This window comes from Lichenostomus cassidix, chromosome 12 (genome assembly GCF_008360975.1).
Source record: "Lichenostomus cassidix isolate B80296 chromosome 12, HeHo_3.0, whole genome shotgun sequence".
NCBI lineage: Eukaryota > Metazoa > Chordata > Aves > Passeriformes > Meliphagidae > Lichenostomus > Lichenostomus cassidix.
The window spans coordinates 7,006,527-7,019,737 of record NC_139493.1 but is presented as its reverse complement, the minus strand read 5'-3'; the positions used below and the strand labels follow the sequence as shown (position 1 = coordinate 7,019,737).

The 13,211-nt window shown below is 47.7% G+C and overlaps 1 protein-coding gene across 17 annotated transcripts in view; it reads right to left on the bottom strand.

The window, feature by feature from the left end:
• Positions 1–13,211, bottom strand: part of CADPS (calcium dependent secretion activator) — a 205,285-nt gene that overhangs the window by 7,981 nt on the left and 184,093 nt on the right. The window lies entirely within an intron of this gene.

Sequence of the window (13,211 nt, the reverse complement as noted above, 5' to 3'; positions counted from 1 at the left end):
TTGTTTGTCTATTATTATGTGCTTTAATGCTCATAAGAGCAAAACTACTGGTGATACTACTCAATTACCATAGTAACTCTCCCCTATGACCTCTCATTTCAGTACTCGCTTTCCAACCAGAACCAATCCAAGCAGGGCAAATCTATTTAAAACTGTGACACACACTGCACAAGGAGGCTCCGAACGCCGGCTGGCTCCCTCTCTTTGTCCAGGACATGGGATTGTTTTGAAAGGCTGAAAGGCAGCTTTGAAATGAACCCTTGAATTCAAGGTGTTGCAAAGATGAGGGAGTGGATGCTGGGCGGCTGCCTCTGCAGCCTCCCCGAGCTGGCCAGCACAGAGTGAAGGGACCACAGAGGTGGGAAGGGAGAGAGGAAGAGCTGACTGTGATTCATATTTCCCAAAGGAAAACTGAACCTGCTCTCAGGCAACAGCTCAAAGCGATTTGATCAGTCAGAAAAAAAAAATATAAAATTACCAACTCTTTGTTTCTGGCATTTGCATCCCTGTCCAATGGGCCAGAAGCTCAGCTGGTGGAAGGCACAGCGGGGCTGTGCTGATTTACAACTGCTGACAGTAGGTGACAGCCGACAGAGCCGTGTCCATCCCCGTCCTGGGCAGCCCTGAGATCAAATTGGGTATTCGGCGTTGTCACATGCATTCACGGCAGCCACCTCCCCTTGGCAGGTGTTGTCTCCACAGGGAAGGTAGGGGTGCAGCCACAGCAGTGCAGGGACAGGCTGTCTGGGGAGCAGCCCTGTGCACACAGCTGCCAGTGTTGGAGGAGGACTTGCTTGGAGAGCAGGAACTCTTCAGGAGCAGCCTGGCAGCCCCAGGCACTGCACTCCTTCCTTTGCTCCTGGGGTGCCCAGTAGCCAGGTTTGAACACCAGAACTGCCTGCAGCCCTGCAACCCAAAGCCCAGACTGCCTGATAGCAGCCATGGAAGGATCCTTCTTGTCCCTTCAGTCTTCCGTGGCCACCAAAGTGTTCCTCTCCACTTTCCCTCAATGTTTCTTTTGCTGTGGATCCCAGGCAGTCATTGCTGTTCCAAAAACTTGGTAAAGATGGCAAGCCTGAAGCACAGAGTCTCACAGCCAATGCAGTTCCTACTCTTATCTATCAGAAATAAAGAGATGTTCCCAAATGAACATACACAGCAGCTTAGGCAATCCCTTTTCCAAAGGCCAGCTCTGCCAGGATGCTGGATGTGGATGAAGGCGGTGGTGGGATGGAGTGTCACTCTTGCCGTGCTTCCAAGTCTAGCAAGGTCTCAGCCAGGCTGCCAGAGCTGAGCCCAGCTACTTCTCAGGCTGTTCTGGACACCTGGGTTTTGTCTTGCTGCAGAAGATGTGCCTTGTCCCAGGGGGGAGAGCAGGGTCAGGGCCTTGGTGACACAAGTGTGTCTGAAACTCCTGAGCTAAGATATGTGGCAGTGGCCCTGGGGGAGGAGGTGGCAGAGTTGAGTTGGTGAAGAGCCACATCATTCTGGTCTCCAGAGTCAGTGAGGAGACTGAGATGGACCTGCTGCCACACAATGAAGAAGGAAGAGGAACATCTCTCCCCTGCAAGCATATGTTTTCTGGATGGCAAGCAGAGAGCTGTCCATGCAGCAAACCCCATCCCATCCGTTCATCAGCTTTCTTTGCCACTCAGCAAAATCCATACTCTGCTCTGGGTATTACTGCACAGAGCCCTGCTGATGGGCTCCCCTGCCCTGCCCTTCGCTGGGGACCAAAGAGTCACCCAAAGGCAGCTCAGCATTTGGAGCTACAAAAACTCCTCCAGCATGAAGGGCCAAACCTGCAGTGGGCTCAGGGCTGAACCCCCAGGCAAAGAGCATCTGGCTTGGTCGCGTCCCGGCCGCAGTCATGGGTGGCACCAATAATGACCCAGCGACTCTTTGGATTTACACCTGCCAAGGATTTGGACCATTCCCCCAAGCCGGGCAGGGGACAAGGCTCAGGGCACTGACAACAACATTGCTGTGAGTGCCCAGGTTTTCCAGAAGCAGAGAAAATTGGTGTGACATTGCCCACGTTACAGAAATAAGTTTAGCGGCTGTGGCTCTTGGAGCACACAGCTAACCATAAAATAAGCAATGAGTTAATATCGCAGGCATTGATCAGCTAGTCTTACAATTAATGCTTCCAATAAAAAAAAAAGCTCCCCCTTTTATTCAACAGAATAAGAAATTAAACACTTGTGGGCTCATTCTAAAGAATGAATGAAATTGAATAAGCTACCTAGCACTTGAGATTCCCAGCGAGTGCTTGAATAGAGCAAACCTCCTGAGTTGAATGGATTGCCTTTTGGGACCAATTTGTCTCTTTTCACTCTTTATTCCTCCTTTTTTGCTGACAGATGTACAAAGGCGGAACTGCGCTGTGCAGCTTAGCTACATGCACCCACAGCAGCTGTCACTTTTGTCGAGCAAGTTAATCAAGCAAATGCCACCATATCCCACTTTCTATAAGGAACAACATGTTATAGACAGTAGTCTTGGGAGACGGGGAGGGAGGGAGAGAGACTTTATTTTAACTTTGAGTAGCTGGTATTTTTTTTTTCTCCTCTGTGTGTAAAAAAAAAAAAAAAGGAGAAAAAAAGAAGCAGCCAAACCTGGTAGCACAAGCTGACACTTTTGTTTTCTTGTAGAACAAATATTTAATATGATTTTAACTCTAATTTGTACTAGAAGGAGAGCTGTCCGGTTTTAATTAAATTTAGGGGACTTAGGGGAACACAGTTAAAAAAAGAAATAGAAGCTTTTTGTTTGCGTTAACGCTTGTTGATAATAATATATTGATTGTCAATTGCTAAGCCCAAAAGATTAGTGTAGTAAATACTATTATCTGAATGCCACAAGTGAAGTGCTAGCTTCCCGTCCCTGCTTTTCCCTTTGTGAGGCACTTTGAATCACTGGTTGTTATTTATACATTTTCTTTGATAAAACCAACTTGTGTGGCTGATTTTTTTTTTTAAACCCTGCCTCATTAAGTGTATAATAGCATTTACGTGTGGGGCTTTCTGCTTTTTAGCCTTTCAAGCTTAAGCTTATATTCCTCTCTCACAACCATGTTTCAAAACTTGGGATGTTCACAAACAATTGGATACACACCAATATTGTATATATCAGATGCTCTCTTGCTATTGCCAAAGACTAGAAAATAACAGAACATTATCCACAAAGAGTAAATAAATAGTTATCGTCCTGCTATGCCATCGCACACCAGATAATAACGCTGTCCAGTCATTAGGCAGCTTTTCTGTGGCACATAATTCTTTAAGTTATGAATTCTTTAAGTCATTCTTATGAAAAGCCAACATCAAAAGTAGGTCTGTCTGTTTAGCTCCAAGGAGTACACGGCAGAGCACCGGGAGGGCTTCAGGCAGCCCTCGGCTTGCTGTTAGAAAGGTGATTCGCCCCCAAATTCACACCCTTTGGAAAGTATATTTCAGAAAATAAATCCAAGTTTTGGTGACAGATTGCAGTGTGTTAATTTAACTTCTCTGCAGGGTCTTTGCCTTGGTATACTCAGGAGCCACGTGCACAAACCGTCCGTGTTTGGGATTTGTGACCCCTTTGCCAAACTGTGCACCCCACGTCTGCACCTCACCCCTGTGGGTGAATCCTCCACCAGCCATGCTCAGCAGGGCTCTGGGCAAGTGGTCCTCACAGCAGGCAACATGACCCTCATTTTCTGAACTTAACCTCTCTATAAAACTCCACATTAAATTCTAGAGATCTGGCAAAGTGCTAGCAAATTCATAAAAATCCCCATATACCTCAAGGTCTTTTTTTTCAAAATAAAATTTATGGTTTTGTTCTACCAAAGCCTTGTGAATAAGTCTGGAGTCTCCCAGGTCACACTCACACTGAGCTATTACTGAAGTAAATGTCTGTAGTTTTCTCTTCCTTGTATTTCCTCACTATAATGCTATCGTTGCAAGTACACACAGCGTGTTCTTCAACATCCACCCCAGAGCTGTGAATTCTGGATGCCTTTTACTCTATTTTATATTCCTTAACTACGAAATTTCATTCTCGTTGACAACATAGCGATAGGAGGAAGTTACAAAGTCAAAGGGTCTTGATATGAAAATAATTTGTATTATTATTTAATAAAGTCACGGTCCCTAACGTTGCCTAATAGGGTTAAGCTGCTAGCCAGAGCGACTCATCATCTGTCTAGGATGCAAATGGCATCACCGAATTACATTATTTTTTCCCCCCTTTCCCAAAAATAAACCACAAAACAACTTTGAATCGCATAAGAGCTCTGCCTTCCAACAGGGAAGAGCATTCTGAACGAGCGCAGAGCGCAGACCCCGGCGCGTGGAAGTGCCGCACGCTTTTTGCAGTACATATGGCACCTGAGAGCACCCACTGTTTGGGGATCTCGGCTCCAGGGTGTGCTCAGGCTGCTGCCTCACCCTTAACTGGCTGGAGGTTGGACCCTGCGGGGCTCGGCAGGTTGGAGCCACAGGTGTTGATGGGAGGGAGGCTGGGGCTCCCGGGGGTGCCGCCTGTGCTGGTGGGATCACACAGATTCCCTGCTCTCTAAAGGGGCACAGCCTGTCCTGCAAACTCCTCGCTGCACATTTCCCCCTGCTCCTAAGCCAAAATGATTTTAGTCCTTTTCAGAGAGGACAAGGAGGATCGACATCTTTTGTGTCAGTGGGGCTGAGGTCCCCAGCAAACACATGTGCCCGAGAAGTTAATCTCTAACACCTCCTGCTCTCAGTGCTGCACAAACCAGTAACACCCACACATGTCTTGTGTGTGGAGTGCAGCTGCGACTCCACACACCACGGGGGATGCAGGTTGGTTTGCGCTGACCCTCTGTGGCTTTGCAGGTGATCTGTGCACTCTCAGCACACAGGCAAAGGCTTCCCACAGCAGGGACAAAACCAGAAAGGGATCTGCAGCACTACTGCTCCTTCACGGGGGAGGAACAACTCTGCTGCTGGGGATGTGATGCCTTGTGCTCCTTCAGGTGCTCCCGAGCTGTATGTCAAGGTGGTCTGCTCTGCTAGCCAGACACCAAAGTCTCTGCCGAGCCAAGAGCCACACACTCACATCCCCAGCAGAGGTGATGGGTGAAAGTGCCAATGACTCCCTGAGCATTCCACCCTGGGAAGAATCTCATGGAAAAAGCAACCGCAGTGCTGGTTCCTCTTTTCCTACAGCCAAGGATGTCCCCATCTCAACCTGATGGGGATTGCTGTGAGCAAACACCAACGTCAGCCCCCACACATCTCTGAAACCATCCTAACCAAATGCTGCTACACTCACTCTGAGAAGGGCAGACCCACCAGGCCATGTGCTGATCAGAGCAGAGAAAACTGCAGGGGAGACCCCTGTGCTAACAGTGACTGGTCCATGGCAGGGGGTGTAGGAACTGGTGCTCACAGTGATCTGGGAAGGAAGTCTGCTGCCACCCCCAACTTCCCTCCCATCCACAATGTCCCCAAACCAGGGACATCCTATGCTTAAACCTGTCAGGTTTGCAGGCTGAGAACCTCAGCGGGTGCCTCATTTCCTCTCTGAGACTAGACAGTCCTAGTCCTATTTACAGACCGAGTTACACACCTCCAGAAAATGCTGCCTTTAACAGGTAAACAGGTAAAGCCTGTCCTGGCTACATGAACCCCTGAACTGGAAGGCCCTGCCTTTCCAGGCTGTGCTGGCATGGAGCATCCCATATCCCTGCACACCGAGTGGGGGAATGGGCACACCGCCACGTGGGCTCTGGGTGCTGAGCTCTCTCTCCTTCCCTGCAGATACAGCTCTGCAAAGTGCACAGCGCTCACTAGGAACTGCCAAATTAAATCCCCAAAAACCTGCTGCTTTGCAGGAATTTGCAGACCTCCCTTTTCCTAAATGAAAGAGCTTCTGCATAAAAACCTATAAAGGCACACACACACACACAAAACCACTCCTGTATGGATGCTTGTTCTCAAATACATTTTTAACCTATAAAATATTCTCTGCTTATTTCCATTTTTCAAAAAAGAAATGAAGTTGACATGTTAAAATCTGAGTTTCTATATAAAGCAGCCTAGTAAAACACAATATCCACACAACTGCTATTTTTCTGTCCCGATTCCAGAGCCCTGTTAGTGCGAGGCAGTGATGGTAAAACTGGCTGCAGAGTTGCTCAGTAAGATGCGCAGCAATGCATGCTATGGAATACTTTCATTATACTTGTTATCAGCTTAGATTGGAAGCTGTCATGAAGTGGGACTTGATAAACTTTATCTGCTTCTTTTATAGCCTGAAAATTCCAAAAAAGTAGCTGGAGGCTGCCTGGATGTCTCGGCCCTGACTGCAGCAGCTCCCCCGGTATCGTTCCTGGGGTTACACACTGGACACAGCACGCTCCCTGCCCCAGTCCCACCAGGCATTTTTGAATGCTGATATCATACATCCAGGGTGAGGCTTAAGGGAGCACCAGGAAAGGAAACAGCCGCAGATCAAGAGGAACGAAGTGACCTGGGACGGCTAATCTGGCACGCACCGCTGGCTGGCGCGGGCAGAGCAGCGATTGTGTGGGGCTGGGATGCAGGGGGAGAAAAGGAAAAGAGGGATTGAAGGCGCTGCTGGAAATCAGACAGTTTGTCATTGTCCTTGCAGGGCCGTTGGCTCTCCCCTGTGTGCACCGAGAGTTCCTTTGGGCAAAGGCTCTTTGCACAGCCCGGAGGGAGGCAGCAAAGCCTGGGGGTCAGCCCTGCACACCTGCGGACACCGGGGCGTTCCTGCCCTTCCCACGCTCCTCACACCCTTGGACACAGCTGGGACTCACATGGGCTGTGCCTGACCAGCACCTCCAGGCTCTCCTCCCTGATGACCCACAGGACTGGAGCTCCAATTAGCCACAGCCTCTTAAACGAAGCTGGAAGGCAGCAACAGTTCAGAGAGCACTGTGTAACTCTGTGCAGTTATAAATGTGCAGAGAGCTCCTGGTCAGGGAGCAGACAGGTGGCTCAGAAAAAGGTTCTTTCTAGACGGACTAATCCATGCTCCTGCTTCTCAAAAACCTTGGCTACTCACATCTACCAGGAAATAAATGATCTTTCAGTCAGTGCCAGCCCCACAACACAAATCTCTGACGCTCAAAAGCGCGGTGCGGATGATGTTAGCAAGCCTATGCTGACCTTAACGTAACGGAGCAATCAGTCTGCCTTCTTAGAATGATTAATGGAAAATCTCCTCTGGAAAAGAAATCAAATTAACTGTCTTCAACCAAATGTCTACTGGAACACGAAAAGCTGTTCTGATAAAGACATTTAGGAGGGGAAAAAACCCCTTACAAGCATGTAAAATCCAGTGACAGATCTAGGACTTATTTTATTAAGACTCTCCCTAAAATAAATTAAATGGAGCCTACTTAAATGAGCACTTCAGGAAAGAAGCCTTGCTGAGGGGAAGCTGGGAGGCCACGCGCCAGTGCATGCCTGGGCTGTGTGAAGCTCATGGATGGGAATATCACAGGACAAGGGCTGGCTCTGAGGAGTGGTGTCAGTGCTAAGCTCCTCTGCCCACGCCTGTGTGGCTCCAAGAGGGCACATGGGGAGAAAAAGAGGCTGCAGAAGGACAGTGTACTCCATGCACCCTCAGGACAAAGATAATTTGTCCCACAGGAGATATACTGACAACTGCCGCCACAATTTTATTTTTTTTTCCCAGAAAAGGTCCTGCAGTGAGATCAGGTCCAGGTCTGAGCCTTGCCAAGCCTGCAAAGGGCAGCAAAAGCTGTGTGGCTCCAGCTCCTCCAAAGATGCACAGGGAGGGAAAAGTAAGCTGCACTCCCTTGAGATCAGTGTGCCTAATTGTCTTCATCTCACAACTCACTCAGGAAGGGGGGAGAGGGGGAAAAAAAAAAGCAAAAAGCAACGCAGAAGAAATAGCTCCGTGGAGGCCATATCAGGATGGGAGTGGGAGAGAGTTAGTGCCCTAATGAGCAGTCTAGCTGCGTAGGAGGGAAACAGGTTGTTGTCTGTCTAAGGGAAAGCGGTGAGTGTGGCTACAAGCAGATACGAGATGGGAGCCCAGCGCGCAGCCTGATATCCGTTCTTCCCCTGATCCTGCAACCCGGCCTCCTGTGAGTAATTCCAACTCACAGTGAGTAGCTCCACTGACTCACAACCAGGCTTTTGAGATCGAAGAGGGGAAGGAGAAGGGAGGGTGAGAAGGGCTCTGTTTTGGCATTTGATTGTGCTGCGCAAGGCTTACGGGCTAGCAAGAAATGCCACGATCCTGCAAGCACGCCTTGAAGGAGCTGCCAAAATTCAAGTGAGTAACCCTGCTGAGGGCAAAAGCTTTGATTTTAAGAATAAGCTAATGCCTCGGTGTCTGCAGAGGACTTGCTAAATTAACTGATCTAGCTGTGGTTTGTATTTTTTCGATATACTCAGGTGTGTTCTCAGGCTCCGAATGTGTAGGTACTGAAACATATGCTGAGCTGCCTGTGGATCCTCCAGCAACAAGTGCTCCCTCAGGCTCCTGGAAATGTGTACAAGGATTTTGCTGAACTCTTGAGACTCACACAGTGCCCTGCATCCTTCTAACTTATTATCTCTGACATCCAGAAATCAGATACCAGCAAGGGCAGCCAGCTTTGGAAACATGAGGACAGTCCTGCACCGTGTCTCCAGGCTCAGCATTCCTGCTGGGCTCCTGGCTTAGGAAAGAAAACCAAAATCCATCAAAATCCACCAGATACAACATCAGCCTTGGGATATCACTGGAGCTTCCTAAAAGCCCAAGCCAGCTGAGCCTGAGGGACAGAACTTGATGCTGGAACCTCAGCCAGGGGCTTTTGCCTCCCTGAAGGTGGTGGGAAGGAGATGCTGTCTCTAGCTGTTAAGCCATGGATTCTCCTTTGCTGCTGGGAGAGGAGCTGGAGTGACTGTTCCTCTGCACCGATGACAGCCCAGGGCAGAGCAGACCCTGGTCTCCCCCCTGCCCTTGCTGCTACCCTGCTGATCCCACCCTGCCACCAAGACTAAGAGCCATCTCCGTCTTGCAGAGAAGAACAGGCTCGTTCCTCGTTTCAGGAGCAAATTCTCCGTCTGCTATCCCGGCTGTGACACAGAGCAAGGGAGCTGAGCACTCGCAGTGACAGTGAAGTGGTAAAACTGCCTTCTGCAGAGAGCACAGTGGCTGCTGCCACCTCAGCAGGCTGTATCACTGTGTGATTAAGTTCTTACCAGACTTTTTGGTAAAGGCAACCTTCCTGATCTGATAACTGCCAAGGACAAGCCAAATACGCAGGGTCAATCCATGCACACTTAATCCCCAGAAGGCAGATTAAGTGTATAATTGACCCATATAATCCATGTATCATCTCCAGTGAAATGTTTTCTATGTCCGGTTTAGGCAGACATGAGGCCCATAAGACAGCGATCAGAGACACAGAATTACCACTGCAGTGGATTTCATCAAAGTTAGAGATGGCTTTTTAATCACTGATCTCAGAGACTGCTAGATTTAAGCAGATGAACTAGCACTAAGCACATCTGTTTTAATCCTTATCTTCTACTCAGGCTGGTGTCTTCAAGAAGTACAAGGAGGAAAAAAATAAATTAGTTTTTTTTTTTAGGTCCTCGCAATCTTAGGAGCTTCTCTTGGTGTTTTGATCTCTCATATCAAAAGCATGTTTTTGTTTTTTTCGGTAAGATATTGAATTAATCATCGGAGAGAAAAATGCCATCTGCGCTATTCAGGGACTGCATCAGGATGCTGGAATTCGCAGGATCTCGGGGAGCTCACCCGACGTTCAGTAGCCTTTTGTGTATGTGCTACTCGCTGTGGCTGGGGAGGAAATAGTCACCCTATGTTTTACATTAGTGTTTACCAATTTATGAGGAGGAGAGGTTGGCTTTCACACTATCTACTAGTCAATCATAGACTTTCTGGATCGCATATGTTGTGACGGGTTGAAACCTATGCTGTGAGTATCTAAGGGTGTTTGTAAAGATATACACACATACATGGATCTAGAAATAACTTCTGCCAAAGGGCACAACCCTCACAAGTAAAACTCCCACTGCCTTCAGACAAAAAGGCGGATGTATAAACTCTGATCCTATGAAAGTCTCAGTGACCTGAGCCAAAGGGGACACAAATTTTGCAGGATTGGTCTGAAGAGTCAAGATCACTTTGAAGATATTTTCCCATGTTTAAGATACACCCACCTGCTTCTGCCTCATTGTTCCTATAAACAGTTCCATTCTGCATGTCAACTCTGCCCCCTCTCTGGGAAAAAAGTGTTAAAATTTTGCTTCCTATCAAAGGAACACAGCGTACAGAAAGGCAGTACACAGAGTTTGTGACCCTTCTGTGTTGTGTGCAAAGTACCAGAGGGTTTAAATCCCAAAGCACCCAGCCAGGCACAGGAGCACAGGGAGTGGATGCTACAATGCAATTCTGAAACTCTTCTGTTACCACTGCTCTCCATGAATGGCCTTATTACAGTGTTTTAGCTTTAAATGTTACCAAATTAGTGAGCCAGGCCAAGTAAATAAGTCATGTTACTCTGCAGTAAGCAGCACTGCCAAAAAGCTAGTTAGGTTTTGATTACCAGCAAAACTCCACGATCAATCTGTTCATTCAATGATCCCAAGAATACAGATTTTTAAAATTAAGATGACTCTATTTTGGGGAGGGGGGAAAACCCATCCTGACTAATTTGCAGAATTAAGAAGACTAACACAGAGACCACACCAAAATATAACAATAATCTGCTGCAAACATGAGTATCTCCCAAAGAGCAGAGCCCTTTTCTCAGGCATGAGCAAGTCAGGCAATGCAGGTGAAGAGAGATGCTTTCTGAGCTAAGAAATCATGGCAAATGCCAAGAAAAGACATATTAACCCAGCTTCTCTGGGGACATGGCCTAACACACTCTGCAGCCTCTACCCCTGGGAGGAAACAAAGAGGGAATAAATGGGAGCACAGGGCAGAATTGCAGAGATGTGTGGGGATTAGGAATATCCCAGGAGTTCAAACCACACAGAACGTGCACTAGACAACCTGGCACTGTGCTCCTGCACTGCTCAGGACTGCAGAAAGGGGATTTACCCACACTGTGAGTGCCTCACCCACTAGGTGCACAGCACCTGCCTGCAGCCAGGTTTAAGCTGTTTGCTGCTGCTGCTGCCCCTATTGCCATACAACACCCTAAACTGCACAGAGCTTTGGCCAGGGCAAGCCAGCTCTGCTGCACTGAAACAGCTGAGGAGCTGGCCTTGAAAGTGTTAATAATCTCATTCCCTGGACAAACTGCAGCTAAGAGGATTGCTCCCCTGCCATGCTGGGGGAAGAGGGAACAAAATCAGGTCCAACTCTAACTCAGCATCATAAATACCATTTTTGATTATTCCTCTTCCCTTTCTTATTAAAGAGGTAGTTAGTATCTAAAATGTCCTTGGAAAATAAGACCAAAGGAGCTTAAAGACCCCATGGCTGTGCTGCTTGGCTGGGTTAGGAGAGAGGGGCTGCAGGGCTGCAGGGCTGTGTCTCAGCTCAATAATGGAGCTAAGCACTTGCTCCTGCCTTTACCCAAACACGGGTGAACACAGCACCAATTCAAATGGGGTCTGGTGACCCTCATGTGAACCCTGTGCTGGTATTGACCCACCAGGAGCACCTGAGCCATGATGGGAGCTGACCACAAGCAGCTCCTTGAGCTACAACCTTTCAAAGACGATACAGAACTGCTCAAAACATTATTTGAATTCTTGGGTTACAAGGGCTTGGCACATCCCACTCCCTCCTTGCAAAGCATCTGCCCCGTTCATGGGCAGGCACTCACACACATGAGACACATGCAAACATGCCAGGGGCATCAGATCCCAATGCCATCCCACTGGAATGGGAACAGGAACGGGAACAGGAATGGGAACATGAATGGGAACAGGAATGGGAACAGCTCCCACATGCTGCAATTCCCACCTGCAGCCCGTGTAGGTCAGAACAGGCAGGGCAATGTAAAAAGCTTGCCCTTGATTATTTAATTCCATATGGACCAGGGAGACTTGAGGAAGCCAGGGAGGGAAAGAAGGGTTTTGCACTTTTTGCTTTCCACCAAGGTAGCTGTTCTTTTTTTTTTGTTCATGTCAACTGTTAATTTGTTTAAAATACGGCTTGGTAAAACCAAGTATGAGTGGATCAAACCGAAATCAATATTTGTGCTAATTACAGCCTTTTGAAAATTGGAAATAATGGCCCAAAAGGGTAGAAACACACCAACTGTGAATCATAGGGAAAGGATGAGGGAAAAGGCAGTGTGGGCATTAAAAAGAACAGTCCAGATGAGCTCTGGAAATTTAACTGCTCATGGAATAAATTTCAACACAAACGAGCAATGCACTCGCAGGCCCGCTGCAGATGGAAGCGACAGTCTTTTGTTTTATGTTTTGTTTTTTCTCCCCATGCCTGCTTGATGGGTGATTTGTGTCTGGTGCTTGCGCTGCAAACTCTCCCTGGAGAGAGCACGAGCTGAGCCCGGAGGAGGCACTGCTGTGCTCTGTGCATGAATGAGGCATTCTCAGTGGATATGGGTCATGCTAGTAGATGTACACAGTAAGATTATTTGACTCTTAATTCATGCCACTTGATATAATGTGATAAAACATTTGACATGAGAGATAAGTTCCATTTTAATCTGGTAAGTTATGGGGGAAAGAAAGAGTGGGAATTGTAGAGGAGGAAGAGGTTTCTGAGGGACAGAAAGAGAGGTATTGAGTGAAGGAGGAGGTTGGCTGGGGAAAAAGCTGCTTTCCCTGCACACTGAGGAAGCAAAAGGTTGAGTAAAGAAAGCAAGGAAGGCTGTTAGAGTTCCAGAACCAGGAGATTGAGAAATGGCACTGCTGAGAGATGGATGGGTGGATGGAAGGAAGGAAGGAAGGAAGGAAGGAAGGAAGGAAGGAAGGAAGGAAGGAAGGAAGGAAGGAAGGAAGGAAGGAAAGTAGGGACAGAAGCTGCTTCAAACAGAAACTGAGATACGGACAAATACCCTAGAGAGAGTGAAACACTAATGCTACAGGCTGGTCATCAACAGAAAACCTTCACTATAGAACAGCTACGAGGACAGAAAGGCTGTAACAAAACAAGAGCAACAGAAACAGAGATATTTTTGACATGCATCCAAACCCAAAAAAATCAGGCATCACAGGTCACTGTTCTCTTACAGTCCAACAAATTGA